This window comes from Trichomycterus rosablanca, chromosome 11 (assembly GCF_030014385.1).
Source record: "Trichomycterus rosablanca isolate fTriRos1 chromosome 11, fTriRos1.hap1, whole genome shotgun sequence".
NCBI lineage: Eukaryota > Metazoa > Chordata > Actinopteri > Siluriformes > Trichomycteridae > Trichomycterus > Trichomycterus rosablanca.
The window spans coordinates 12,627,605-12,631,302 of record NC_085998.1 but is presented as its reverse complement, the minus strand read 5'-3'; positions in this window follow the sequence as shown (position 1 = coordinate 12,631,302).

The window sequence follows — 3,698 nt, the reverse complement described above, 5'->3', positions numbered from 1 at the left end:
TGCCTGATTTGTACTTAACAATGAAAAAGGCAAGGGGATAAAAAGACAACAATCCAGCTATTTTTGGAGGATACCCGAGAGAACCTAAAGAAAACCTGTGTAGGCACTTGAAAACATGCAAAAGAGACAAAATGAACCTAGGTCCTCAGGACCTGTGTTGTTGTGCAGCACTTATTATACAAGCTTTGACAAGCTGCCCTGTGTAGTCTTAGTGCGTCCAATTCACTGGGCAAAGGGCAAGAAACACCACAGACAGGTCAACAATCCATCACAGGGCAAGCACAGTATTTTGTATTTTGATTATTGTAGATATGGCTACAAGGATAGATTTATTTATCTCTTCTAGTAAAAACAAAGAGACACTGAGCAATGCAGACAATGAATCTAAACAGTCTGAAAAATGCTATAGAGCAATGTTTATTATTATTATTATTATTATGGTCTTTTTATCATTAAGGTCTTTTTCCAGTCTTTTTCATCATTAAGGTTCCAACAGGCTGCTGGTTAAAAACCCCTATTGTAGAGTTAGGTAATGCAAGCAGACGTTATTATGTCAAACAGGAAAATATTTTTGTGAAATTAATGCCCCCTACAGGAGAACTTAGGCAAATGCAAACTGTGGCTCATCGGTCATTGTGCAGGTTTAGAAAAATAAGCACAAACTGCCAACAGTTTTCTGTGTTTCTGTGTTATTTCTCCATGCTTTACTAGACCTGATAAACAAATGCTGTATTTCAGCTAGAACACTGTAATAATGGTACAGTGGCATAAAAAAACTGCCTCCTTTCAACTGCCTCAATTGTTGCACATCTGTCGCACTGAATAATTGCAGATCATCAAACACAGGATAATATTATACTAAAATAAACACAACACATTTTGGAAAACATACATTTTCCAGTCTTGACAACTTTAATTGAAAAGTGAATTTAACTGTTTGTAGACATTAGATTTAATTTAAACCAGCCCAAGTATAATAATAAAAAATCTCCCTCATCTTAAACTATACTATTAAACCCAAGAAGTTAAAAGTTTCTACAGGAACATTATTACAATTCCAGTAAGTAAGTTCTAAAATGAAAAATGTGTTTTAATATAAATAAATCTGTCTGTGAGCCTAAGCTGACGTGTATTTGGTTTATTCAGCACAATAATGAGCCAAAATATAAATGCAATTCCACATCTGAATGCCTAAAAATAAACAAAATACGTTTTGGAGTGTATATAGCAGACACAGTACATCAGCATTTCTAAATAGTCTAAGCCAGAGGAAGAAGAAAATGATTTTCAATAATGTTTGTTAAAAGACAGCAGACAAAATGTTAATGAGGACAGTATGGCCTGCCTAAGTAATGTTCTAAATTTGAACTAATAACTGAAAAGTATGCAAGTTGTTGCATAGAACTAAATGCCATATAATCACAAATAACTGATCTAAAACTGTGCAAATCATCCTTATTTTATTTTTAGGTTGCTGAATTCCTAACAGTGGTTTACAGAGAGTACTGCTCCAAAATAATAATAAAAAAACAACTTGTACAACCTAAAAGCTTGTCAAGAAAAAAAAACCAAGAGTTACTAAGCAGTTTAATCAGACATTAATACACAGATTCTATTTACAACCCCCAAAAAACGTAAACATTCATCAAGTCTATTCTGTAACTGTACAAATTCACATAGTACATTCAGGTAAGGGGATAATAAAGAGAAGGTGCATTTGTAGGAACCAGCCGTACCATCAGAAAATGTGCAATGCTTTATAATGCAGTGAGTTATGAAGTGATCCAGGGGTGCTTTAGGACCGTTCCAGGATGAAGAAGATCATTTTTAAAAGTCATAAACCATAGAATAACATTTGATTAATATCCTCAATTAGAGAATGAAATATGGATTATATAGTATTTTTAACCAGCCTTACACTTTCAAAGTAGAATTTGTTTAGAGTTTAGAGACAGTTTATTTAGTTAAGAGGTACAACACGTTCACATAATTCTCACCCCTAAGTTGTTGGTTTGCACAAAGCCAAGCAATATAATCTCTATAAATGAATTGCTTTCAGCAGACACAATGTATTCAGCAGACGTTTAAAAAATCTGTAGAGAAAATTCTCTTTAGTAAAGGTGGATTAAAAAAACATGGATCAGTCTTTTACAAAAATATGAAAGCATTATTTACGTCAAAGAATACAGAATTTATTTAAGTAAATTTATTTAAATAGAAAAAAATCCCATGTTTACTTTTAGTAAACTGTTAATGTAATGCACATGTCTTGGAAACAAAAAGGGTTTATTATTATTATTATTATTATTATTATTATTTTTAATGCATTTTCTCCCTTTTTCTCCCGATTCCTTTTCACCTGCATGAGGCGAGTTTATATGCCGATCAGCTCTGTGCACGGAGAGCCACACCTTGATCAGCACTATCCCTTGACCCTGTGTAGACGCCATCAACCAGCCAGCAAAGGTTGCAATTCGCTTAGTTATGAAGAACCCGGTCCAGCTCATCCTACCCTATGAACAACAGCCAATCGTTGTTTGTGCAGCCACCCAGCCCAGCCAGATGGCAGAGCTGAGATTCGATACGATGTATTCGAAATCCCAGCTCTGGTGTGCTAGCGTTTTTTTTGTTTTTTTTTACCGCTGCTCCACCTGAGCGGCCTATTATTAATATTAATATTACTATAATCATCATTATTATGTTATTATTATATTATTACTATTATTATTGTATTATTATTATTATTATATTGTTAATTATATTATTAATAGTTGTTATTTTATTAATGAGTAATATTTAAAAAAACAACAAAGATAATTTTGTAAAAAAAAAACAATAAAATAAAAAATAAAAAATCTTAAAATTAGGGGGAAAAAAATAATAGACACAATAAATGTAAAAACTCTTACAAACCAGAATAAAACATGTTTGTTATCAGCTTTCAGTTTATGGCAGGCCTGTTTTTTTTCTGATTCTTGAATTACATCCGATCACCCAAACTTTTTTTTAGCAAAGAATGACAATCCAGTTCTGTGTCCTTTTGTAATGTATGCAGTCAAACAAGCCATATTTATACTGTATGTTCCCAGAGAAGTCTCAAGCTGCAGTCAATCATAATTATTTTGAAGGAATTATGAAACCATGCCACAAAGTTACGTGGCATTATAGAACGTTCCACATGACCAAATGAATAATAGCTGTAAGTTTTGACCCAGCAGATTTGCAGACAATCTACTACAATCTACAAACAATTTGTAGACGTTTTTCAGACTAGGAAATATGTGTCCCAATCACTGGAACACAATCATACATTGTTGTAGTGTTGTAGTGTTGCAGGAATCACTGAAATTCCAAAACTGCCATTTCAACCTTAGACTCAACCTCTAAACAGCTTTGAACAATAATGCAATTAGTTGTTTCATCTTCAGCTGAAGCATCCATGCTTCACTGCAGTGGATTAACTGCAGTGGAAATCTTGCATGTGCACATCTGTGTGTATTTCTGTCATACTGAACATTAAACACAAATGAAAGGAAACTGACTGGCTGAAAAAAGGAACTAGCAGAACAATAGCAGTGTGGACATAACTAAATCTTGGCTGTTAATATGCGCCATAACTCAAGCAATATGAATGAAAACACATTAAGAGAAGGATGTTTTTACATACACAATAAACCCCTTACTTACAATCCCAAGAC